Source organism: Bufo bufo, chromosome 7 (assembly GCF_905171765.1).
Source record: "Bufo bufo chromosome 7, aBufBuf1.1, whole genome shotgun sequence".
NCBI lineage: Eukaryota > Metazoa > Chordata > Amphibia > Anura > Bufonidae > Bufo > Bufo bufo.
This window is the reverse complement of record NC_053395.1, coordinates 107,116,564-107,143,007: the sequence shown is the minus strand read 5'-3', so window position 1 is coordinate 107,143,007 and position 26,444 is coordinate 107,116,564. Positions and strand designations below refer to the sequence as shown.

Below are 26,444 nucleotides of genomic sequence, written 5' to 3'. Positions count from 1 at the left end.
CTGGCTGGGCAGGTGGGCGGGCAGAATGGCAAATTTGAATTGCCGGAGCTCCTCTCACCACTCATACACGTCCGGCACAAATCAGCATATTAGGCACAGTGACGGAGAGGGAGGGAGAGGTAGGCAGAGGTAGATTAGGCAGGGACAGTGAGGGAGAGTTAGGGGGGAAAACTCTGTTGTGTAGCACCCGGATCGGATGTCTAGGGTCCACAGCACTCAGCTGTATGACCATAGACCCCCCCAGGGGTGCTGCAGCTTGCCCCCCCCCGCCACCACACACACATTTTTTGGGGCACAAGTGTTTTTCTTTTTCTTGCATGCACTGACTGTGGCCGGCACTCTTAGCATCCAGCCAACTGTTAGCGCATCGCCCACCCCACCGCTGATCAGCTTTGTACCGCTTGATCAGCGCGTTTGAATCTTTTTTTTTTTTACACTTTTTGGGAATTTAAATTTTTTTTGCTAGTTTTTTTTTCCTGTTAGGTGTAGGGCAAAGTACGCAAACACTGAATAAAGTTTTCCATGCACACACACACTCCCCTATGGCCTGCCGGACGTTCTCGGCCGAGGAGGCATACGCCCTGCTTGCCTCTGAATCTAAGAGCCTCAGTGAGGAAGAGAATGACTCCACTATCCTCTTGTCATCCGCGTCCTCCTCAACATCTAGGGATGATAATGAGCCCCCTAGGCGGCCGAGACGCCGCCAGGCGGAGCAACGGGACCTTTATGCCAGGGACCATGTGGCCCACAATAGTACGAGCAGCTCTGGGGCTTGTACTAGTTTTCCAGCCCACCAGATAAGTCCACCTGAGACCCCCACTCTGGGTGTTAGCGGGAAACTTGTGTGGGACCTTATGCACCCACTGCTAGATAAGGGTCACCACCTGTACGGTGGATAACATTTATACTAGTATCCCCTTGTTCCAGTCCCTCGCCACCAGATCCACATCCGTTTATGGGACCGTGCGGAAAAAATCAACGCGGCCTCCCTACCCACCCCCTCCAGGTACCTATCCCCAGGGGTGAGACCTGTGCCTTACCAGTGGAAACCTGTTGCTGGTCAGATATAGGGACAAGAGGGATGTCCTTGTACTGTCCACAATTCATGGTAACGGCATCACCCCTGTCCCTGTGCGAGGTACCGCGGCAACGGTCCTAAAGCCCGATTGTATCGACTACAATCGGTATATGGGAGGAGTTGAGCTCTCTGATCAAGTCCTCAAGCCAAATAAAGCCATGCGTAAAACCCGGGCATGGTACAAAAAAGTTGCGGTCTGCTTGGTACAAGTTGCCTTGTACAACTCTTTTGTGCTGTCCCGGAGTGATGGCAACACAAAGAAATTCCTCCAGTTCTGAGGCAGTCCTCAAGGCCCTGATCTTTTCTGACCGAGAAAGAGCAGGCGGGAGTACCTCGGGAACTGGAGGCGCCTGGATTGTCCCTGGCCAACACTTTCCAGGTGTGGTGTCCCATACTAAAAAGAAGGAACGGTCCCAAAAGAAGTGTAGAGTGTGTCACAGGAGGGGGATACGGAAGGACACCACCACTCACTGTGAAACATGCCGCGACCATCCGGGCCTCTGCATTGACGGTTGCTTCAGGGAGTACCACACTTCCATGGAGTACTAAATTTATAATCCCCTTCCCCAATTTTAATTCCATTTAGCCACTGACAATCGAAAAAAAACTATGGTTCTCAGACTTGACACCCAAAAATATTTTTATTTTTTCAAAAATGATATTTTGTAAAACTCAAATAAATAAAAAAGTTGACATATTAGGTATCGCCGCGTCTGTAAGAATCTGCTCTATAAAAATACCCCATGACCTAACCCCTCAGATGAACACAGTCAAAATTTTTTTATAAAAACGGTGCAAAAACAGCTATTTTTTGGCAAATTTTCCATTTTATTCAGTTTTTTCCAGTAACAAAGCAAGGGTTAACAGCCAAACAAAACTTAATATTTATTACCCTGATTCTGCAGTGTACAGAAACACCCCATATGTGGTCGTAAACTGCTGTATGACCAAACGGCAGTGCGCAGAAGGAAAGGAACGCCATATGGTTTCTGGAAGGCAGATTTTGATGGCCTTTTTGTTTGGCACCATGGCCCATTTGAAGAACCCCTGATGCACCCCTAGAGTAGAAACTCCATAAAAGTGACCCCATCTAAAAACTACACCCCTTAAGGTATGCAAAACTTATTTTACAAACTTTATTAACCCTTTAGGTGTTCCTCAACAGTTTATAGCACATGGAGATGAAATTTTAGAATTTCCATTTTTGGTAACCTTCCCTCCCAAAAATGAATAATAGCGCAACCAAAAATCATATGTACCCTAAAAATAGTCCCAACAAACTGCCACCTTATCCCGCAGTTTCCAAAATGGGGTCACTTTTATGGAGTTTCTAATCTAGGAGTGCATCAGGGGGGCTTCAAATGGGACATGGTGTAAATAAACCAGTCTAGCAAAATCTGCCTTCCAAAAACCATACGGCGTACCTTTCCCTCTACGCCCTGCCGTGTGCCCGTACAGCAGTTTACGACCATATATGGGGTGTTTCTGCAAACTACAGAATCAGGGCAATAAATATAGAGTTTTGTTTAGCTGTTAACCCTTGATTTGTTACTGGAAAAAATGGTTTAAAATGGAAAATTTGCCAAAAAATTGCAATTCTTAAATTTCATCTCCATATGCAAATCACTGTTGCGGAACACCTAAAGGGTTAACAAAGTTTGTAAAATCAGTTTTGGATACCTTGAGGGGTGTAGTTTCTTAGATGGGGTCACTTTTATGGAGTTTCTACTCTAGGGGTGCATCAGGAGGGCTTCAAATGGGACATGGTGTAAATAAACCAGTCCAGCAAAATTTGCCTTCCAAAAACCACACGGCACTCCTTTCCCTCTACGCCCTACCGAGTGCCCGTACAGTAGTTTACGACCACATATTGGGTGTTTCTGAAACTAAAGAATCTGGGCAATAAATATTGAGTTTTGTTTGGCTGTTAACCCTTGATTTGTTACTGGAAAAAAGATTAAAATTGAAAATTTGCCCAAAAATTTAAATTCTGAAATTTAATCTCCATTTACCATTAACTCTTGTGGAACACCTAAAGGGTTAACGACATTTGTACAATCAGTTTTGAATACCTTGAGGGGTGTAGTTTCTAGAATGGGGTCATTTTTGGGTGGTTTCTATTATATAAGCCTCACAAAGTGACTTCAGACCTGAACTGGTTCTTAAAAAGTAGGTTTTTGAAAATTTCTGAAAAATTTCAAGATTTGTTTCTAAACTTCTAAGCCTTGTAACATCCCCAAAAAATTGAATGGCATTCCCAAAATGATCCAAACATGAAGTAGACATATGGGGAATGTAAAGTAATAACTATTTTTGGAGGTATTACTATGTATTATAGAAGTAGAGAAATTTAAACTTGGAAATTTGAAATATTTCAAAATTTTTGGTAAATTTGGTATTTTTTTATAAATAAAAATGATTTTTTTTTTACTTAATTTGTGTCATGAAGTACAATTTGTGACGAAAAAACTATCTTAAAAAGGCCTGGATAAGTAAAAGCGTTTTAAAGTTATTCACACAAAGTGACACTGGTCAGATTTGCAAAAAAATGTCCTGGTCCTTAAGGTGAAAATGAGCCCGGTCCATAAGGGGTTATAGACTGGTTTAGTTCTGAAGTCACTTTGTGGGGTTACATAATAGAACCAACCCATAAATGACCCCATTTTAGAAACAACACCCCTCAAACTATTCAAAACTGGTTTTAAAAATGTTGTTAACCCTTTAGGTATTCCATAGGATTCAAAGCTATTAAAATAGAGGTGAAATCTGCAGATTTTCCATTTAAATCAATTTTTTCATGGAACACATCAAGAGTTAACAACAAAACAAACCTCATTATTTATTACCCTGATTGTGCAGTTTGCAGAACCACCCCATATGTGGTCGTATACCACTGTATGGTCACACGGCAGGGCAAAGAAGGCAAGGAGCGCCATATGGTTTTTGGAGGGCAGATTTTGCTGGAATGATCTTTAGGCACCATGTTGCATTTGAAAAGACCCTGAGGTATCCCAACAGTGAAAATCCCCAAAAAAGTAACCACATTTTGTAAACTACACTACCCAAGGAAATTGTAGTGAGCACTTCACTCCACATGTATTTCATAGAATTTTTAATGCTTGGGTGTGAAAATAAAAAAATAAATTATTTTTTTTACAAGAAAGGGGTGCTTTAGGCCCAAACTTTCTTTTCACAAAAGATAACAGGAGAATATCTCCCACTTTCTCCTGAATACAGTTACACCCCAATTGTGGTCGTAAACTGTTATTTGGGGATATGACAGGGCTCAGAAGGGAATCTGGATTTTCTGGCATCTGGATTTTCTAACATTGAATTTTCTGTCATGGTTTTTAAGAGCGATAACTTTTCTTAATTTTTTGTTGAAAGAGCCGCGTGCGGGACAAGCTGTAGTTTCTAATGGCACCATTTTGTTGTACATTTGGCTTTCTGGTTGCTTTTTATCTAATTTTTTAAGAGGTGAAGTCACAAAAATCTATATTTTTATAGATTTATAGATTTAGTCATAGATATAGATTGTATATGTCTAGTTTTTATTTTTACGTTTTACACAATAAAAATATTTTTAGAAAAAAATCATGTTTTTGTGCTGCCATTTTCTTAGATCCATTTTTTTTTCTGGCTCTAGTCCTGTGTGAAGGCTTGTTTTTTGCAGGACAAGGTGACATTTTTGTTGCTACCCTTTTGGAGTACATACAACTTTTTGATTGATTGATATATTTTTTGGTTTGCTTTGGCATGATTATTATTCATTTTTCTACACCGTTCAATTGATGGTGTAGATCATGTGATATTTTTGTAGAGCCAATTGTTACGGACGTGGAGATACCAAACATGTCTATTTTTATATTTTTTTTACGTTTTATACAATAAGAGCATTTTTAGAAAAAAATAATTCATGTTTTTGTTTTGCAATTTTCTTAGAGCCATATTTTTTTATATTTCTGGCTATGGTCTTGTGGGGGGGCTAATTTTTTGCGGGATGAAGTGATGTTTTTATTGCTACCATTTTGGGGTACATACGACTCTTTGATTGATTAACATTATGTTTTGGAGGAGAGCTAACCCAAAAAAAAACTGTTTTGGCGCATTGTTTATTTGTTATTTTTTTATGGCGTTCACCTGATGGGATAGATCATGTGATATTATTATACATTTATATGGACACACCTTAATAAAATGGGAATGGTTGGTGATATTAACTTCCTGTTTGTGGCACATTAGTATATGTGAGGGGGGAAACTTTTCAAGATGGGTGGTGACCATGGCGGCCATTTTGAAGTCGGCCATTTTGAATCCAACTTTTGTTTTTTCAATAGGAAGAGGGTCATGTGACACATCAAACTTATTGGGAATTTCACAAGAAAAACAATGGTGTGCTTGGTTTTAACGTAACTTAATTCTTTCATGAGTTATTTACAAGTTTCTGACCACTTATAAAATGTGTTCAGTGTGCTGCCCATTGTGTTGGATTGTCAATGCAACCCTCTTCTCCCACTCTTAACACACTGATAGCAACACCGCAGGAGAAATGCTAGCACAAGCTTCCAGTATCCGTAGTTTCAGGTGCTGCACATCTCGTATCTTCACAACATAGACAATTGCCTTCAGATGACCCCAAAGATAAAAGTCTAAGGGGGTCAGATCGGGAGATCTTGGGGGCCATTCAACTGGCCCACGACGACCAATCCACTTTCCAGGAAACTGTTCATCTAGGAATGCTCGGACCTGACACCCATAATGTGGTGGTGCACCATCTTGCTGGAAAAACTCAGGGAACGTGCCAGCTTCAGTGCATAAAGAGGGAAACACATCATCATGTAGCAAATTTGCATATCCAGTGGCCTTGAGGTTTCCATTGATGAAGAATGCCCCCACTATCTTTGTACCCCATATACCACACCATACCATCAATTTTTTTGTTCCAACAGTCTTGGAGGGATCTATCCAATGTGGGTTAGTGTCAGACCAATAGCGGTGGTTTTGTTTGTTAACTTCACCATTCACATAAAAGTTTGCCTCATCACTGAACAAAATCTTCTGCGTAAACTGAGGGTCCGGTTCCAATTTTTGTTTTGCCCATTCTGAAAATTCAGTGCGCCGATCTGGGTCATCCTCGTTGAGATACTGCAGTAGCTGGAGTTTGTAAGGGTGCCATTTGTGAGTAGCTAATATCCGCCGAAGGGATGTTCGACTAATGCCACTCTCCAGTGACATGTGGCGAGTGCTACTCTGTGGGCTCTTGCTGAATGAAGCTAGGACAGCCACTGATGTTTCTTTATTAGAGACAGATTTCATGCGTCCACATTTTGGCAAATCCAACACTGAACCAGTTTCACGAAACTTAGCAAGCAGTTTGCTAACTGTAGCATGGGAGATGGGTGGTCTTGTAGGGTGTCTTGCATTGAAATCTGCTGCAATGACCCGGTTACTGCTTTCACCAGACATCAACAGAATTTCTATCCGCTCCTCACATGTTAACCTCGGCGACATGTCAATGGCTGTAAACAAAGAGAAACTTGTAAATAACTCATGAAAGAATAAAGTTACGTTAAAACCAAGCACATCATTGTTTTTCTTGTGAAATTCCCAATAAGTTTGATGTGTCACATGACCCTCTTCCTATTGAAAAAACAAAAGTTGGATTCAAAATGGCCGACTTAAAAATGGCCGCCATGGTCACCACCCATCTTGCAAAGTTTCCCCCCTCACATATACTAATGTGCCACAAACAGGAAGTTAATATCACCAACCATTCCCATTTTATTAAGGTGTATACATATAAATGACCCACCCTGTAGAGCCAGTCGTTTTGGATGCGGTGATACCAAAAAACATTTTTATGTGACTTTTTATTTATTTTTTAAACACTTTATTTTTATTTTTTTTATTTCACAATTTGTGTCCCCCATAAAGTCAAACAAGACCTCTGGGGGACATTTAATAAATTTATATTTTTTTAAACTATAGATTTTTCCTGTAACTGGGGCTGACATAGTAGCCCCAGTTATAGTGGAAATACAACCCCCAGAGAGGCAGTACAGGATAATACAGGGCTGTACAGTCTCAGTGCAGGGCTGATCGAGGTCTATGGAAGACTCTTGCACTCCCCTGGCTCCGGTCACATAACGACCGGGCCGGGACAGGACAGCAGCACATCGCTTCCTCAGCTGCATACACAGCACTCGTTCAGTGCTGTGTATACAGCAATCTAGAAGGAAGGAACACACAGGAACTGGGCGGTCACAAAGTGGTTAATATAAAATCCCTCTGTTTTTAGGGCATCAAAGGTCCGATAATAATCTATTGATTGATCTGAGCCCTAGTTTGTGGATTATATCACTATATAGGGTAGTAACATCTAGTACAGTGGTGGCAAATTTATGGAACGGGTGCAAGAGGTAGCACTCGGAGCCCTCTGTGTGGGCACACGCTCCCTGGAATAAGATTAAGGCATACCAATATGCAAAAGACTGTTCGTGCCATTTAACAGTGCAGGGCGCGCTATGAACGGCAAAGGCAGTGCATTAAATGTAGACAAGTATTATAGTTAAATGATAAAATACATGGAAGATATCCTATATTGGACTGTAGTATTCAGGTTAAATTGCCCAGTTGCGATAAATAAGTGGGTTTTGGGTTGCAGTTTGGGCCTCTAAATGGTTCACCACAACTGATCTAGTGTTACCCAGATCATTCCTGTCACCCATCTCAATTCTTTGAGGATGGTGATCAAATGACTGAAATCCCTTAGATAAGATGTTAGGTATAAGACAAATCTTTGCAAAATATTTTCTACATATGCTGATAGGGAATGTTAGGGAATCAATCCTTGAGATAACAGGCTGTCCTGGGGGGAGGGGGGGTGGGTTTATTTTTAATCCTTCTACCGGATCCTCCTTTAACCACCTCAGCCCCCCTAGCTTAAACACCCTTAATGACAAGGCCACTTTTTACACTACTGCACTACACTACTTTCACCGTTTATTGCTTGGTTATGCAACTTACCACCCAAATGAATTTTACCTCCTTTTCTTCTCACTTATAGAGCTTTCATTTGGTGGTATTTCATTGCTGCTGACATTTTTACTTTTTTTGTTATTAATAAAAATTTAACGAAATTTTTGCAAAAAAAATGACATTTTTCACTTTCAGTTGTAAAATTTTTCAAAAAAAACGACATCCATATATAAATTTTTCTTTAAATTTATTGTTCTACATGTCTTTGATAAAAAATAAATGTTTGGGTAAAAAAAAAATGGTTTGGGTAAAAGTTATAGCGTTTACAAACTATGGTACAAAAATGTGAATTTCTGCAGCTCTGACTTTCTGAGCACCTGTCATGTTTCCTGAGAATCTATAATGCCCAGACAGTAGAAAAAACTCACAAATAACCCCATTTCGGAAAGTAGACACCCTAAGGTATTCACTGATGGGCATAGTGAGTTCATAGAACTTTTTATTTTTTGTCACAAGTTAGCGGAAAATTATGTTTTTTTTTTTATTTATTTTTTTCCCATACAACTTGTGACAAAAAATAAAAACTTCCATGAACTCACTATGCCCATCACGAAATACCTTGGGGTGTCTTCTTTCCAAAAATGGGGTCACTTGTGGGGTAGTTATACTGCCCTGGCATTTTAGGGGCCGTAATGTGTAGGAAGTAGTTTGAAATCAAAATGTGTAAAAAATGCCCTGTGAAATCCTAAAGGTGCTCTTTGGAATTTGGGCCCCTTTGCCCACCTAGGCTGCAAAAAAGTGTCACACATCTGGTATCGCCGTACTCAGGAGAAGTTGGGCAATGTGTTTTGGGGTGTTATTTTACATATACCCATGCTGGGTGAGATAAATATCTCGGTCAAATGCCAACTTTGTATAAAAAAATGGGAAAAGTTGTCTTTTGCCGAGATATTTCTCTCACCCAGCATGGGTATATGTAAAAAGACACCCCAAAACACATTGCCCTACTTCTTCTGAGTACGGCGATACCAGATGTGTGACACTTTTTTGCAGCCTAGGTGGGCAAATGGGCCCACATTCCAAAGAGCACCTTTCGGATTTCACAGGCCATTTTTTTACAGATTTTGATTTCAAACTACTTCTCACGCATTAGGGCCCCTAAAATGCCAGGGCAGTATAACTACCCCACAAGTGACCCTATTTTGGAAAGAAGACACCCCAAGGTATTTCGTGATGGGCATAGGGAGTTCATGGAAGTTTTTATTTTTTGTCACAAGTTAGTGGAATATGAGACCTTGTAAGAAAAAAATAAATAAAGAAAATCTTCATTTTCCGCTAACTTGTGACAAAAAATAAAAAATTCGAGGAACTCGCCCTGCTCCTCACAGAATACCTTGGGGTGACTTCTTTCCAAAATGGGGTCACTTGTGGGGTAGTTATACTGCCCTGGCATTTTAGGGGCCCTAATGCGTGAGAAGTAGTTTGAAATCAAAATCTGTAAAAAATGCCCTGTGAAATCCGAAAGGTGCTCTTTGGAATGTGGGCCCATTTGCCCACCTAGGCTGCAAAAAAGTGTCACACATCTGGTATCGCCGTACTCAGAAGAAGTAGGGCAATGTGTTTTGGGGTGTCTTTTTACATATACCCATGCTGGGTGAGAGAAATATCTCGGCAAAAGACAACTTTTCCCATTTTTTTTATACAAAGTTGGCATTTGACCAAGATATTTATCTCACCCAGCATGGGTATATGTAAAATGACACCACAAAACACATTGCCCAACTTCTCCTGAGTACGGAGATACCACATGTGTGACACTTTTTTGCAGCCTAGATGCGCAAAGGGGCCCAAATTCCTTTTATGAGGGCAATTTTAGACATTTGGATCCCAGACTTCTTCTCACGCTTTAGGGCCCCTAAAATGCCAGGGCAGTATAATGCACATGTGACTCCATTTTGGAAAGAAGACACCCTAAGGTATTCAATGAGGGGCATGGCGAGTTCATAGAATTATTATTTTTTTTGGCACAAGTTAGTGGAAATTGTTTTTTCTCACAAAGTCTCCCTTTCCGCTAACTTGGGACAAAAATTTCAATCTTTCATGGACTCAATATGCCCCTCACGGAATACCTTGGGGTGTCTTCTTTCCGAAATGGGGTCACATGTGGGGTATTTATACTGCCCTGGCATTTTAGGGGCCCTAAAGCATGAGTAGAAGTCTGGAATATAAATGTCTAAAAAATTTTACACATTTGGATTCCGTGAGGGGTATGGTGAGTTCATGTGAGATTTTATTTTTTGACACAAGTTAGTGGAATATGGTGGAGACTTTGTAAGAAAAAAAAATAAAAAATTCCGCTAACTTACAGGGGGGTGATCAATGACAGGGGGGTGATCAGGGAGTGTATATGGGGTTATCACCCCCTGTCATTGATCACCCCCCTGTAAGGCTCCATTCAGACGTCCGAATGTGTTTTGCGGATCCGCGGTGTCCGTGTTTTGCGGATCCACGGATCCGCAAAACACATACGGACATCTGAATGGAGCCTTACAGGGGGGTGATCAATGACAGGGGGGTGATCAATGACAGGGGGGTGATCAGGGAGTCTACATGGGGTGATCACCCCCCTGTCATTGATCACCCCACTGTAAGGCTCCATTCAGACGTCCGTATGTGTTTTGCGGATCCGATCCATGGATCCGTGGATCCGCAAAACACATACGGACATCTGAATGGAGCCTTACAGGGGGGTGATCAATGACAGGGGGGTGATCAGGGAGTCTATATGGGGTGATCACCCCCCTGTCATTGATCACCCCCCTGTAAGGCTCCATTCAGACGTCCGTATGTGTTTTGCGGATCCGATCCATGGATCCGTGTATCCGCAAAACACATACGGACGTCTGAATGGAGCCTTACAGGGGGGTGATCAATGACAGGGGGGTGATAAAGGAGTCTATATGGGGTGATCACCCCCCTGTCATTGATCACCCCCCTGTAAGGCTCCATTCAGACGTCCGTATGTGTTTTGCGGATCCGATCCATGTATCCGTGGATCCGTAAAAAAACATATGGACGTCTAAATGGAGCCTTACAAGGGGTGATCAATGACAGGGGGGTGATCAGGGAGTCTATATGGGGTGATCACCCCCCTGTCATTGATCACCCCCCTGTAAGGCTCCATTCAGACGTCCGTATGTGTTTTGCGGATCCGATCCGTGGATCCGTAAAAAACATACGGACGTCTGAATGGAGCCTTACAGGGGGGTGATAAATGACAGGGGGGTGATCAATGACAGGGGGGTGATCAGGGAGTCTATATGGGGTGATCAGGGGTTAATAAGGGGTTAATAAGTGACAGAGGGGGGTGTAGTGTAGTGGTGTTTGGTGCTACTTATTACTGAGCTGCCTGTGTCCTCTGGTGGTCGATCCAAGCAAAAGGGACCACCAGAGGACCACGTAGCAGGTATATTAGACGCTGTTATCTAAACAGCGTCTAATATACCTGTTAGGGGTTAAAAAAATCGCATCTACAGCCTGCCAGCGAACGATCGCCGATAGCAGGCTGTAGATCCGCTCGCTCACATTCCGATCCTGTGAACGCGCGCGTTCACAGGAAATCTCGCGTCTCGCGAGATGACGCATAGATGCGTGACTCTGCCTGGAGCTGCCGCCTCCGGAATGCGATCTTGCGTTAGGCGGTCCGGAGGCGGTTAAAGGGGTTGTGTCACTTCAGCAAATAGCACTTATTATGTAGAGAAAGCTAATACAAGCCACTTACTAATATATTATTACCCATATTGATCATTTGCTGGCTGGATTAATTTTTCCATCACATTATACACTGATTGTTTCCATGGTTACGACCACCCTGCAATCCATCAGCGGTGGACATGCTTAAACACTATAGAAAAAAAGCAACAGCCTATGCGGGCTCCCACGGTCTCAGCCACGAGAGAGGCTGGTGCTTTTTCCTATAATGTGCAAGCACGACCACCACTGCTGCATTGCAGGTGGTCATAATTATGGAAATGAGCATAGTGTATAGTGTGATGGAAAAAGTAATCCAGTCAGCAAAGGAAGCAACATGGATAAAAACAATACATCAGTATTAATCCAAAGGAAAAAAACAGCAGTCTGGTTTGAAGTTGTTTGTGAGCAGCACCTATACAAGCAGACGAACAACGGGAGTTTGTGAGCGTTTATGTGTTTGATTTCAAGTGTGTGTTTGTATTAAGTGTGTGACTTAAGATCGAGTGACTTGAGATTCAGAGATTTTATGAAGGGACTACAGTATGTCAGCTGCTTATCACTGCATTGTTGTTTTGTATTTTTTCTTTCCATTTTCTTGAGTAATCCCCAGTAGTATGTGTTCCATTACTGACAACGCAGTCTAGTGCACATCTTCTGAAATGTAGGCAGTCCTGGAACAGCCGTTTGAGGGTGCATGAGGGAGTAAATTACTAGTTTGGAATCGAACATTGTGTGTGTATCTAAATGAGCAATTTTTCTCACTGAGAAGCTTTCTGGAAAACAGTTTGCTGCTCACTGAGCATGTACTCTATGGCAGGGATGGCCAACCTGCGGCTCTCCAGCTGCTGTAAAACTACAACTCCCACCATGCTCTTCTATAGGCTGATAGCTATAGGCAGTGTGGGCTTGCTGGGAGTTGTAGTTTTGAAACAGCTGGAGAGCCTCAGGTTGGCCATCCATGCTCTATGGGGTAGATGTGCGGTAGGGTGGTAGCATGGAGGCTGGATAACATTTAAATTTCAGGGTAGAGGGAAGAGTGCCAAGGAGGCTAGCCTGATCTGACACACCCCAACAAGTTTGCAAGGTTAGCAGATGATGGGGATGCATTTTCACGGAGAGCACTGCTGCGAGCAAGACCTAGGGGGAGCTGCAATTTAGGTTTTAGGCTAAGTGTGGCTGTGACTTAGTGACCGTGTTTTGGTGCACTGCAGGCACCTAGTACACGGACACAAGCGGCAAAGGGGAATTCACTCCTAGATGAAAACTAGGGAATGAAGGGACAGACAAAAAATATTAGACAACAGCACTTTTAGAATCATAGTATATAGGGTTAGAGAGTAAAGATCTCGGTATACACAAAGACAATAGTCAGAAAGCTGAGAACTGAGAAAATATCTCATCCCCATAAATTGATAAAGAGAGAAAATAGAGGAAAGTGACTGTTGACAAAAGTATTTGACTTACAAGCAATTACATTATCCCAGTGCCGTAGAGCCCAGCTGCATTTCATTTTTAACCACTTATTTCTTTTTTCTTCCTGTATATATTTTTTAAATAATGAAATAAATGTTATGTCTTAAACTAGACCAAAAACGGGAACCTATTAGCCTTAGGCTATCTGAACTGAAATATTATAAGCCACCTAATATACCAGAGTCCACAGAAAATCGACTAATAAACAAGATAGATGAGGCGGCAAATCATGAGGTCATTATTATAGGGGACTTCAACTACCCAGATATAGACTGGGAAACTGAAACCTGTAGATATCATAAAGGAAACAGGTTCTTGGCAATAACCAAAGACAATTACCTTTCCCAACTGGTTCAGGACCCAACTAGAGGAACAGCCATACTGGACCTAGTACTAACCAATAGACCCGATAAAACAACAGATGTGCAGGTTGGGGGACACCTGGGAAATAGTGACCATAAAGAAATAACTTTCAAATTGTTATTCAAAAGAGTGTTTCTTCAGGGAGGCACAAAAATACCAAACTTAAAAAATAAGAATAAAATTGCCAACTGAGAGAGGCCATTGGCCTAACTAACTGGGACAAAGTCCTCAAAAATTAAAATACAGCTACAATATGGGATATTTTTAAAGGCATCCTAAAATCTAATTGCGAGAGGTACAAACCTTAAGGCAATAAAACTAGAGACCGAGAGATTAATTGCCAAAGAGAGTAAAACTAACCCTAAAATGTTCTTTAATTATATAAATGGTAAAACTTATAAGTCTGAAAGTGTTGGTCCTTTACAGAGAAGAGGGGGAGGGGGGGGGGGAGTTGCCAGACAGCGATGAGGAGAAAGCAAAGCTATTAAATATTTTTTTCTCCACTGTATTCTTGGAGGAAAATAAACTGTCAGATGAAATGCAGAATATAAAAGTAAATTCCCCATTAAAAGTGCCCTGTCTGACCCAGGAAGAAGTACAGCGGCGCCTTAAGAAGATTAAATACACCCCTGTATCCTAAGAGAATTAAGCAATATCATAACCTTTTTTTCAGATATTTAAGACTCTATATTGACAGGGAGTGTTCCACAATGTGGTGCCAATATTCAAAAAGGGCCTGGAAACTATAGGCCAGTAAGTTTAACATCTGTCGTGGGAAAAATGTTTGAAGGTTTTCTAAGGGATACTATTTTGGAGTACCTCAATGAAAATAAGCAAATAATGCCATATCAGCATGGCTTCATGAGGGATCTGTCATGTCAAACTAATTTAATCAGTTTCTATGAGGAGGTAAGTTCTAGACTTGACTGTGGCAAATCAATGGATGTCGTATACCTTTACTTATCCAAAGCAATTGATATGGTACCACATAAAAGGTTAGTATATAAAATGAGAATGCTTGGACTGGGAGAAAATGTCTGCATGTGGGTAAGTAACTGGCTCAGTGATAGAAAACAGAGGGTGGTTAATAACGGCACACACTCAGATTGGGTCACTGTCTCCAATGGGGTAACACAGGGGTCAGTATTAGGCCCTATTCTCTTCAATATATTTATTAATGATCTTGTAGAAGGCTTGCACAGTAAAATCAAAATTTTTGCAGACACTAAACTTTGTAAAGTAATTAACACGGAAGAGGACAATAAACAGATGCTATAGATGGATCTGGATAAATTGGAGGCTTGGGCAGAAAAGTGGCAGATGAGGTTTAACACTGAGAAATGTAAGGTTATGCACATGGGAAGCAATAAATGGTAAAACACTGTGTAACTCTGTCATGGAAAAGGACTTGGTGAAGAGCAAACTAAGCTATAGAAACCAGTGTCTGGCAGCTGCTGCCAAGGTGAATAAGATAAAGGGAAAAAGATGCCCGTGATTAGAACATAGAGCCTGCATGTTCTCTCTGTATCCTGAATTGCTGGAAGCTACAGCGTTTGCAGTCTGGTCCCAATAACTATAATAGGGATCATCGGAGATCTGGTTGGAACCCAACAAATATGGTGAGAAGCGGCCAGACAAATACCACTGCACCGGACCAGCCTGCCGGATGTAACTGTCACAAATTATCAGGTGTGAACTCACTGTGCCACGTGTCCTACCTAAGGGCGTTGTCTAAGTGAGCCCCTCGTTCTTTATCAGTACTCCTGATGGTGGTGATAGACTTTCACGACGGGAACACCAGGTCGCTGCCTCTTGAGGAGGATTGGCACACGAGGCAGCTAGTCCAGGCAGACCAGGAGGTACCTGAGCAAGGTACCAGAGATACAGATGTACATGCTTGGGCCAGGGCTGTAAGGAAACCGTGGAGCGGATTCCAGAACAAACAATGCCAATGTGAGATACTGTAAATATATAAGAAAAAAAAGAGTACTAATTTCTCCTGTGTTAGTCCAGCGGTCTTTACCGGCACTGCTGCCCCTTACTCACTGGCATGGGCGTCAGGCTCCCTGATTTGTTCCTGCTGCCATGTGCTGTGCTGACAAGCACAGGCAGCAGGTAGCTTATCTGTTGTATCTGCACTCCATGCTTACTTTCTACTTTAGTCCTGTACTATTGTTTGGGCTTGCATGGGCATATCTCTCTTTCCTTTGTGAGGCAGCACATACACGCTATCTATACCCCAGCCTATGGCTGGATTGCAGGAAGTATTTAAAGGCACTTCCTGCCCCAGGAAGGCACCTGAGCAATCGTGGTCACTAGCTTGTCTAGTATCTTGTGTAAAGGTGTTTTGAAGTTCTGCTTTTCTGTGTAGCAGACCCTGCTTCTTGATTCAACGGACTTTGCTTGATTGCCGTCTGCCTCTGACCTTGGACTTCATTTATGGATTTTGCTTGCTCATTGCCTGCTCTGACTCTGGACTACATCTTTTGCCTTTGCACTGGTATCTCTGACCCCCTGGCCAGCTGCCACTGACTCCGGGACTTCTCTGAAGTGGTACCTGGTGACTACCCTAACGGCCCAAGCCTATACTCGCTATCAGAGGCTATACTGAAGACCAGTGGCACAGTGGGTCCACACCCGCTTGCATAACTGTTTGCTCAGAACCCAAGCCTCACTGAATTGTACAGTAACAGGAGATGGCTCAGCAGAGAGAACGTCAGGGTCAGATTCTGTCCTATATGCGCAATGTAAACATGCACCTTAATGACCTGACCCCCACCAACCCCGCACCTTCAGCTCACGCTGATGCGACTAGCCTGGTACCTGCTCCGCTGACTACCTATGTGCCAGGATCTAGCCCCCATCTGTCAGCTCTGCCGCACTTTGATGGAGACCCTAAATAGTGAAGAAGCTTCATTAATCAGTGCATTCTGCACTTTGAACTGTTGCCGCATCAGTTTATTTCTGACCGAGCCAAGGTCGCTTTTTTAATGTCGCACCTTACAGGAGAAGCCCTGGCTTGGATCAACCCACTCTGGGATAGAAGTGACCGGGTTGTTATGAATCTACAGGCTTTCCTAGAGGCTTTCCATAGGGTATTTGACGAGCCAGGACACACCACCTCGGCCATGTCTTCTATACTGCGGTTGCATCAAGGTAGTCAGTCCGTGGGCCAGTATGCAGTCCAGTTCCGGACCCTTGCCTCTGATTTGGGCTTAAATAATGATACTGTCACGGCTGAGTGTGAGCAACAATAGTATACACAGTAAAACAGCTACTGACCGGACCCAAACTAGGGAGGATAAAGGGTGACCCCTGTCAGACCCTCAAAGCTCTCCCTATGCTGCTAAAGCACATGCCCGGATCCAAATGGCGGAACGAGGCATGCCCACGTGCCTAAGACTGATGACCACTGTAACCCCTACAATAGTGGAAGGGGCACGGCCACCGGTGCCCTACTCAGTATATGGAGGGAACCGTGGCCACCTCAGATCCAGTCAGAAAATAATCAGGTACACAACAATGTCTGTACACTTAGCTGAAGGTGTTGCAGCCGCAGAGAAGACGGATCCAAGGACAGCTGGCAATATCCGGAGTGCTTGCTGCAGCAGAACACAGGTCCAGAAAACTGATAGCTACAAGTGAAGATACTAAAGCAAGAGCTACAACTGAAATGAGAACTATAATCCACGCCCTACAATAGGAGGAGGGGTGATATAAAGAGAGGGAAATCAAACGCATGAGGAACAGCTGGGAGGAAGGAAACCAAAAGTAAACAGAGCAGTGAGAACTCCTCCCAGCTCTAGTAGTGACATCATCACAGGGGTGGAGAAACAGAGCTGTGAGAACGTCCCAAAGCTCTGGTAGTGACAGATACTTTAGTGGCCGCCTTATGGAAGGGTCTTTACTGGAAAATTAAGGATGAAGTGGCCGGTTGGGATGTCCCCTCTACCGTGGAGGACCTTATTCCCCTGGCCACCTAGATTGATCTGCACTCCCAGGAACGTGCTAAGGAGGTTGTACGTGAGAGTAGACCATATCGCCCAGTGTCTTCTTTCCTGCGGTCTTCAGTCCCTCAGCCTTCCACGTCTGCTGCTGCACCAGAACCCATGCAGGTTGACCGAGTCGGGCTGACTGAGGAAGAACGTGATCACCGTCATACAAGGGGGCTTTGCCTCTATTGTGGTGGTGCTGGACATCTTGTCCGTTCCTGTCCTCTGAAGCTGGGAAACTCCCGAGCCTAGGGTCTGTTGGAGAGGCGACCCTAGGTGAAGATAATTCCTCCCTACCCCTGACTTCCAGATCAGCAGGAAACTTCTTGCAGCAAGCCATAGTGGATCAATATAATATTCCAGTCCAACTCCTGCAGAGATGGACTATGTGTTGACACACAATGTCTTTCTTTTTGACCGTCAGATATTCCACCAGCTCAGGGGAGTGGCGATGGGGAGTCCATGTGCCCCGACTTACGCCAATCTCTACCTGGGCTGGTGGAAAAAGGAGGTGGCGTTTCATTAATTCATGGACAGTTACACGTCGTCAATCCCTTTGTGGATTAGATACATTGACGACGTGTTCCTACTGTGGAATGGTCGTAGGGAATTATTCATTGAATTTGTGATGACACTGAACAATAACCAACTGGGCCTGTTTTTCACCTATGACATTAATGCTACATTTGAGGATCATAGGAACGTATGATAAGGCCCATCGACAACTACGCCAAATACTGTCAGATAATCGGGGTATCCTTCAGTCGGACCCTGATATACGAGGTCTGATATCCGAATATTCAAAGTCAACTTTCCGACGGAGTTGGAACATATGTGATCGATTATACAATCAGATCCTTCATTAATTGCAAATCCATTGGCGTCATATACCTACTGATTTGCCAGTGTGGCATACAGTATGTAGGTAAGACCAAATGCGAGCTCAGAAGGATTGGAGAACACGTATCATATAACAGAAACAGGAAAGACACCTTGATTGCACGACATGTGGGTGACCAGCATAATGGGAACGTCAAAGTAATTAAGTTCCAGGGCATATGATGTGTCAAAGGGTCTCCACACGGGGGGGGGCAATATTAACCAAAAACTTTTGCGCAAAGAGGCCCAGTGGATCTTTAATATGGACACGATCTACCCAAGATGACTTAACCTGTCTCTGTCTATAAAACGGTGTGAGTTGGTCGCTCCTGGGACGGTGGTGACACTAGGGACAGCCTTTGAGTGAAGGCACCTAATTGCTATTCACCCTGAATTATTTAATTTCATTGACAGGGGATGGTTTCATACACAGGATAATGCCCTGGTGCCTTAAAGGTCCCTAGCTGTCATAAGGGACGCTCATACCTGCTACTGCGTGTCTTAAGCCACCCTGAAATCACCAATCCAATATTCAGGTGACTTTACACCTATCATGATATGTGCCCCAATAAGTGGGCCCGTCTCTGTTTTTATTCCTGCACCTCAGTTAATATAGGCCTTGCTTGGTTTTCTTTGATAGCCACCTGTATTTTCCCCCCTATGTATCTTTCAGCGCTGATTGCGCTTCCCTTTGGTATGTCATCGTGGTTAGCCGGCCTCTGGGGTGGAGTCATTGGACTCGCCCATGCTCCGGATTGGCTGGCAGCCGCAAGTTTACACCCAAGGAGTGGGGCATAAGTTATTTAGTCCCGCATCAGAAGTGGCCCCATACGGCCATCCCAGCGCCAGTGAGTTGCTGTATGCACACCATCAGCGGCGAACTGCAGCCTGTTTATATAGCTTCATCTATCTCTGCTCCTGATGACACGTGGGGAAGTGTCTCTGCTTAGAAATGCGTTGAGCAGTGTAGGAGTTCACAGGCTGATTGGGCTCTGTGAACTCTATATAGGCAGCAGATATCCACTGTTAGGTAGACTTGTCCTGGGTTATAGAATTTAATCCTGGGCAGTCAGTTACACATATTGTATTGAGCGCTGTCACAAACGAGTATTATAGCGCCAATACACTTTTTTGTGTGAAGCCTCAGTCATATATGCTTGGCCGTCTGAGAACTACAAGACATCATATGGTCATTAGTATCTAAACAGTCATAATTTAACTGAGGTTTCTTAATTAGTGGATACCCTTTCTGGCTCTCTCACTGTGGTTTTCCAGAGAATTTGGTGGGGGGCAGGGTTAAGGGAGGGCTATATTTTATTCCGCTTATCATCTTCTGTCCCCTTAGCCCGTTGTAGGTACAGATTTAGTTTTTATTACTAGTTATTTAATAAACACTTTTTGTTTTCTTTTTAATATGTTCATTTAAGGCTGGGATTTCAACTCCTGCAGAGACCATTGATGGTGTCATCTGTCGATGGAAGGGCTCTATCTGAGTCTGTACAATTTACTACTGAACCTGTGAAACTGAAGGTGCGAGCTCCGTCTCATCCTGTCCTTTTGGGACTACCATGGCTCTGAATCCATGTTCTTGACTGGAAGTCTGGATAGGTGCTTATTTGGGTAAAGTCCTGCCTTGAATAATGAATTTCTCCTGTTCAGCCTGCTCGGTCTCCCCGGGTACCAACAAATCTTCAAGATCTGCCTGCAGCATATCACACCTATGCGGATGTCTTCGATGATAAGGAGGCTGAGACGTTACCTCCACGCAGGCCCTATGATTGAACTGGTTCCTGTTTTTTTCACCTCCCTGTGGCGAAATTATCTTCTGCGGCTTGCGCTGGCTTCTTCTTTGTGAAGAAAAAAGATGGTTCTCTCCAGCCGTGCATTGATTTTAGGGGTCTCGATAAAAACACAGTCAAGAACAAATACCCTCTTGCCCTTATTCCAGAGTTATTTGACCGCCTCAGGGGAGCTAAGATCTTCACCAAATTAGATCTGCGTGGGGCCTACAACTTGATCCGAATTCGTCAAGGCGATGAGTGGAAGACCGCCTTCAACAGTCGTGACGGTCACTATGAGTATCTGGTCATATCCTTTGGGCTAAGCAATGCACCGGCAGTATTTCAAGAATTCATCAATGATATCTTCAGAGACTTACTCTATTCCTGTGTTGTGGTCTATATTGCCGACATTCTAATCTCCTCAGATTTGGTCTCCCACCAGAAACAGATCCACCTGATCCTAAAAAGAATGATCTGTAAGCCAAATTAAAAAATATATATTTTTGAACAATTCTCGCTTCCATTTCTGGGGTACATTATATCTGATACTGGCCTGCAGATGGATCCTGAGAAGTTGTCATCGATTTTGAAGTGGCCTCATCCTTCTGGTCTAAAGGCAATTCCAGGTTTCCTGGGGTTCGCCAACTACTACCGCCAGTTTTGCGCCACACTTCTCTTCCTTGACAGCTCCCATCTCAGCCTTGATCCCAAGAGTTGGATAGCCGAGGCTGAATTTCTCTACAGCTCCAGTACTCCATTGTCCTGATGCCAATAAGCAATTGTTTCTGGAGGTGGATGCATCGTCTATTGGAGCTGGGGCGGTGCTTTCTCAAGTCTTTCTCGGGATGACAACCTGTGGCTTCTTCTCCAGGGCCTTCTCCGCTCCTGAGCGCAACTACTTCTGAAGAGGCTGCTGATTAAAGAAGTAGAGATTCTCTTAAGTTCTGTCCTGGTGATAAAGTATGGCTTGCCTCCAAATACATCAGGCTCAAAATACCCTCTAACAAATTGGGTCCACGCTTCATCGGGCCATTTGAGATTCTTGAGAAAATTAATGATGTTTCCTCCAAGCTTAAGCTGTCAGCCTCTCTCCAGGTACCGAATTCCTTTCATGTCTCCCTGCTGAAACCTGTCATCCTGAATAGTTTAGTCAAAAGAACCTGTTTCAGCTCCTGTTGTGGTTGGTGATGAAAACATCTATGAGGTGAAAGCTATTCTGCGGATGAATGTCACGAGGGTGTCAAGAGCCACGCCTGACTCCGTTATACCGGGGGTCAGGAAGTCGCAGCGGGTGGCTGCACGCTCTATATAGAAAGATAGTGCTGTTTCTTTATGGTAGCTTTCTGGGTTTGCCTTGCAACCCTTTTTGGCTCACTCAGGGATCCGTAGCTGTCACTACCAGAGCTTTGGGACGTTCTCACAGCTCTGTTTCTCCACCCCTGTGATGATGTCACTACTAGAGCTGGGAGGAGTTCTCACTACTCTGTTTACTTTTGGTTTCTTTCACCACAGCTGTTTTTCATGTGTTTGATTTCCCTCTCTTTATATACCCCCTCCTCCTATGATAGGATGTGGATTATAGTTCTGACTTCAGTTGTAGCTCTTGCTTTAGTTTCTTCACTTGTAGCTATCAGTTCACTGGACCTGTGTTCTGCTGCAGCTAGCACTCCGGATATTGCCAGCCTGTCCTTGGATCCGTCTTCTCTGCGGCTGCAACACCTCCAGCTAAGTGTGCAGACATTGTTGTGTTCCTGTTTATTTTCTGACTGGATCTGAGGTGGCCACGGTTCCCTCCATATACTGAGTAGGGCACTGGTGGCCGTGCCCCTTCCACTATTGTAGGGGTTACAGGGGTCATTAGTCTTAGGCACGTGGGCATGCCTCGTTCCGCCATTTGGATCCGGGCATGTGCTTTAGCAGAATAGGGAGAGCGTTGAGGGTCGGACAGGGGTCACCCTTTATCCTCCCTAGTTCTGGGTCCAGTCAGTAGCTCTGTACTGTGTAGTTCTATTGTTGCTCACATACATCCGTGACAGTAGCTCCTTCTCCTCAGCTGTTTCTTGTCCAGCACTCCCAACCTCCTTATATTCCCCGCTCCCACTTCTCTGGTTGCCAGATATAGAGCTTCCTGCCTGGACTTCTATACTGACCCACTGGAGCTGTGTAGCTGTGTTCCCTGGTTGTCGTTCCAGAACGTTACCCTCCGGATCCCTGTTGGGCCTTTGTGGTCTGCTGTTGTCGCCCACCTGGGATTATATGTTTGTCTGTATTGTCTGTCCTCTCCTTGGTGTGTTTTCCTCTTAGTGTCAGTGGTGCGGACTAGTGATCCCACCACCCCGTTCACTACATAGGGCTCATCTTAGGGAAAGCCAGGGTTTAGGCACGTGATCGGCGTACGGTTGAGGAACCCGTCTAGGGACGTCAGGGCAGTCAGGTGCCAGCCGCAAGGTGAGTCAGGGGTCACCACCTTTCCCTCTCCCTTGGACAGGGCCTTCCCATTTCCCTCCCTTTGCGTGACGCCGGTCATTACAATGAAGAAGAGTAGAGGTAAAACCCTGTTTCTTGTGGATTGGAAGGATTATGGCCCTGAGGAAAGATCTTGGGAACCTATAGAGAACATCAATGCCCTTCTTCAGCCAGGACTGAGGAGATGAGGTGTAAGAGGGGGTACTGTTAGTATCGGTGCTGCTGCCCCTACTCACAGGCACAGGCACAGGCGTCGGGCTCCATCTTTCCTTTCTGCTGCCATGCGCTGTGCCGACAAGCGCAGGAGGCAGGTAGCTTAATTGTTGCATCTGCGCTCCATGCCGGAGCATACTGTACTGTTGTTAGGGCTTGCATGGGCATAGAGTAGCGATGAATGTTAAGTAAGCGGGTGTAGAGCCACTGCACCACTGACTGGGTATACTCTGGAGGGGCGTAACTAAGCCACTACCTGGTCTTCACTAGAGCCTCCGATGGTGAGGATAGGCTTGGGCCATTAGGGTAGTTGCCAGGGGCTACTCTAGAGCAGTCCCCGAGTCAGTGGCCAGGAGGTTCCGGGTCTGGACAGGTGGCAATTAATCAAAGTTAGTAAGTCAACGAAGTCCATAAACGAGATCCGAGGTCAGAGGCAGGTGGCAAAGTCCAGAAGTTCAATAAGCAAGATCCGGTACACGGCAAAGCAGACAAGAGAGACATCTTAGCACTTGGAGATAGACAAGCTAAAACCATAAGGTTGCTCAGGCATCTTCCTGTAGTAGGAAGTGCCTTTAAATACCTGCTGCAATCCAGCCATAGGATGGTGAGACAGAGGGCGTGTATGTGTTTCCTCATAGGTGAAGAGAGACACATCCACGCAAGCTCAAACACCAGTGCAAGTCTCCAGCAGAAAGGAAACCCTGGCATGGAACACAGATAGCATAGTTAAGCTACCTGATGCCCACGTTTGTCAGCATGGTGACAGGAGGAAAAAGAGGGAGCCCGGCGCCCGTGCCCACATTTAGGGGCAGCGGCACCGGCACGGACCACTGGGCTAAGAATGGAGTTAACTAACTCTAACATTGCCCTTTGCAGGGTGTTGCTAAGTGGTGACAGGCTCCACTCCTAGCTCTAGAGTGCTCTAGGAGAGTCCTAGGAGGGTGCTAGGAGAGGGAGGATGCACAGGACAGTGTTCCCTCTCCTCAGGCCTCAGGGTTTTGAGACAAATCTCTGTGATTGCTGCAAGGTCTACAGCAAGAAAGATAAAGGAGGGAATTGGAGAGCTTGGAATCTGCATGACCAGGCACTGGATTCAGTGACATAACCACCACTGAGGGAAAAAAAAATGCTTTACTGCCGTGGAGGTATTACAGTTAAGACAACCTACACACTTAGGAACCTAGCCAATAGTATAATTCAACCTGTACTCCGACTTGCGCATTACAGGCATAATTGCAAAAGTACAGTCACCCTCAATAGAAAGACTTTAGCAAGATAGAGAGGAAAGAAGGCCATAACTTCCATCCTTACCTAAATCCATATATTGCTATCTGGGAGAGAACTGCACTGTGTATGGTTGGAACTGTGACTGCTATAGCTAGATATAATACAAATCTCATTGTGTAATACAGCAGGGATGGCCAACCTGCAGCTCTCCAGATGTTGCAAAACTACAACTCCCAGCATGCCCAGACAGCCTACAGCTATCAGCCTACAGCAGGGCATGGTGGGAATTGTAGTTTTACAACAGCTGGAGAGCCGCAGGTTGGCCAGCCCTGCAATACAGTAAAGAGAGAGTCTAACTCTGTTATGGGAGCCTTCACTGAGGGGGTGCCAATCGAAGGTCCGAGTGAACCCAATGCTGCTGACAAACCTATCAGATGGTGTGGTCAATATTGACTGACACACCTGAGGAGGTAAAAGATTGTGAAACATAGAATGTGTGTCGGCAGATAAGACCCATTTGGCCCATCTAGTCTGCCCAATATACTGAATACTATGAATAGCCCCTGGCCTTATCTTATATGAAGGATGGCCTTATGTCTATCCCATGCATGCTTAAACTCCTTCACTGTATTTGCAGCTACCACTTCTGCAGGAAGTGCATCTACTACTCTCTCAGTAAAGTAATACTTCCTGATATTACTTTTAAACCTTTGCCCCTCTAATTTAAAACTTTGTCCTCTTGTAGCAGTTTTTCTTCTTTTAAATATTCTCTCCTCTTTTACCTTGATGATTCCCTTTATGTATTTAAAAGTTTCCATCATATCCCCTCTGTCTCGTCTTTCTTCCAAGCTATACATGTTAAGGTCCTTTAATCTTTCCTGGTAAGTTTTATCCTACAATCCATGTACCAGTTTAGTAGCTCTTCTCTGAACTCTCTCCAAAGTATCATAATCCTTCTGGAGATATGGTCTCCAGTACTGAGCACAATACTCCAAATGAGGTCTCACTAGTGCTCTGTAGAGCGGCATGAGCACCTCCCTCTTTCTACTGGTAATTCCTCTCCCTATACACCCAAGCATTCTGCTAGCATTTCCTGCTGCTCTATGGCATTGTCTGCCTACCTTTAAGTCTTCTGAAATAATGACCCCTAAATCCCTTTCCTCAGATACTGAGGTTAGGACTGTATCACTGATTTTATATTCTGCTCTTTGGTTTTTACGCCCCAGGTGCATTATCTTGCACTTATCAACATAAAATTTTAGTTGCCAGATTATTGACTATTCCTCTAGTTTTCCTAAATCCTTTTCCATTTGGTGTATCCCTCCAGGAACATCAACCCCGTTACAAATCTTTGTGTTATCAGCAAAAAGACACACCTTACCATCGAGGCCTTCTGCAATTTCACTGATAAAGATATTAAACAATATGGGTCCCAGAACAGATCCCTGAGGTACCCCACTGGTAACAAGACCATGGTCTGAATATACTCCATTGACTACAACCCTCTGTTGTCTCTCCCTCAGCCACTGCCTAATCCATTCAATAATATGGCAGTCCAAGCCCAAAGACTGCAATTTATTGATAAGCCTTCTATGTGGGACAGTATCAAAAGCCTTACTAAAGCCTTACCATAGATAAGCGATGTCTACTGCACCTCCACCATCTATTATTTTAGTCACCCGATCAAAAAATCAATAAGATTAGTTTGACATGATCTCCCTGAAGTAAACCCATGCTGTTTTTCATCTTTTAATCCATGTGATTTTAGATGTTCCACAATCCTCTCCTTAAGTATGGTTTCCATTAATTTCCCCACTATTGATGTCAGGCTTACTGGCCTATAGTTGCCCGATTCCTCCCTACTACCTTTCTTGTGAATGGGCACAACATTTGCTAATTTCCAATCTTCTGGGACGACTCCTGTTGCCAGTGATTGGTTAAATAAATCTGTTAATGGTTTTGCTAGTTCACTGCTGAGCTCTTTTAATAGTTTTGGGTGTATCCCATCAGGCCCCTGTGACTTATTTGTATTAATTTTAGACAGCTGACTTAGAACCTCTTCCTCTGTAAAGACACATGCATCAAAAGATTCATTAATCTTCTTTCCTAACTGAGGTCCTTTTCCTTCATTTTCCTTTGTAAAAACTGAACAGAAGTATTCATTGAGGCAGTCAGCTAGTTCTTTATCTTCTTCCATATACCTTCCTTCTTTTGTTTTTAATTTTGTAATTCCTTGTTTTA

At 43.9% G+C, this 26,444-nt stretch overlaps 1 protein-coding gene across 1 annotated transcript in view; it reads right to left on the bottom strand.

Moving 5' to 3' along the window:
- Positions 1-26,444, bottom strand: part of LOC121008604 (glutaminase kidney isoform, mitochondrial-like) — a 1,417,393-nt gene that overhangs the window by 386,117 nt on the left and 1,004,832 nt on the right. The gene's annotated exons all lie outside the window — the stretch shown is intronic.